The 985-nt window shown below is 45.9% G+C and overlaps 4 non-coding genes across 4 annotated transcripts; all 4 read right to left on the bottom strand.

Annotated features, from left to right (window-relative positions):
• Window positions 1-175: 175 nt before the first annotated feature.
• Pmar_PMAR014431 lies at window positions 176-248 on the bottom strand. Its single transcript has one exon. It is a non-coding gene; the product is annotated as a tRNA-Thr (tRNA).
• Window positions 249-394: 146 nt separating this feature from the next.
• On the bottom strand, window positions 395-467 carry Pmar_PMAR014430. Its single transcript has one exon. It is a non-coding gene; the product is annotated as a tRNA-Thr (tRNA).
• Window positions 468-613: 146 nt separating this feature from the next.
• Window positions 614-686, bottom strand: Pmar_PMAR014429. Its single transcript has one exon. It is a non-coding gene; the product is annotated as a tRNA-Thr (tRNA).
• A 146-nt stretch (window positions 687-832) lies between these two features.
• Pmar_PMAR014428 lies at window positions 833-905 on the bottom strand. Its single transcript has one exon. It is a non-coding gene; the product is annotated as a tRNA-Thr (tRNA).
• Between the last annotated feature and the right edge of the window lie 80 nt (window positions 906-985).

Below are 985 nucleotides of genomic sequence, written 5' to 3'. Positions count from 1 at the left end.
GGGTGCTCTACCAACTAAGCTAAGAAGGCACGGTCTCGCGAGTGTGGAGTCTAACCATGCCATGGAATTCCACAATGAAACGCATACCACAATTCAAGTGGTGCAACAATTTGGTACTAAATTTCAGTGAAAAATTACGAAATGCAGTCGGTTTCCGACAAACGGACTCAGAGCAAGCCTTCTGCCGGAGTTGAACCGACGACCTCCCGCTTACTAAGCGGGTGCTCTACCAACTAAGCTAAGAAGGCACGGTCTTGCAAGTCTAAAGTCTAACCATGTCGTGAAATTTCTCAATGAAACGCATACCACAATTCAAGTGGTGCAACAATTTGATACTAAATTTCAGTGAAAAATTACGAAATTCAGTCGGTTTTCGACAAACGGACTCAGAGCTAGCCTTCTGCCGGAGTTGAACCGACGACCTCCCGCTTACTAAGCGGGTGCTCTACCAACTAAGCTAAGAAGGCACGTTCCCTCAAGTGTAAAGTCTAACCATGTCTTGAAATTTCACAATGAAACGCATACCACAATTCAAGTGGTGCAACAATTTGATACTAAATCTCAGTGAAAAATTACGAAATGCAGTCGGTTTCCGACAAGCGGACTCAGAGCTAGCCTTCTGCCGGAGTTGAACCGACGACCTCCCGCTTACTAAGCGGGTGCTCTACCAACTAAGCTAAGAAGGCACGTTCCCTCGAGTGTGGAGTCTAACCATGCCATAGAATTCCACAATGAAACGCATACCACAATTCAAGTGGTGCAATAATTTGGTACTACATTTCAGTGAAAAATTACGAAATTCAGTCGGTTTTCGACAAACGGACTCAGAGCTAGCCTTCTGCCGGAGTTGAACCGACGACCTCCCGCTTACTAAGCGGGTGCTCTACCAACTAAGCTAAGAAGACACGTTCCCTCGAGTGTGGAGTCTAACCGTGCCATAGAATTCCACAATGAAACGCATACCACAATTCAAGTGGTGCAACAA

This window comes from Perkinsus marinus (genome assembly GCF_000006405.1).
Source record: "Perkinsus marinus ATCC 50983 genomic scaffold scf_1104296975696, whole genome shotgun sequence".
NCBI classification, from domain to species: domain Eukaryota; phylum Perkinsozoa; order Perkinsida; family Perkinsidae; genus Perkinsus; species Perkinsus marinus.
This window is presented reverse-complemented; position numbering and strand designations above follow the sequence as displayed.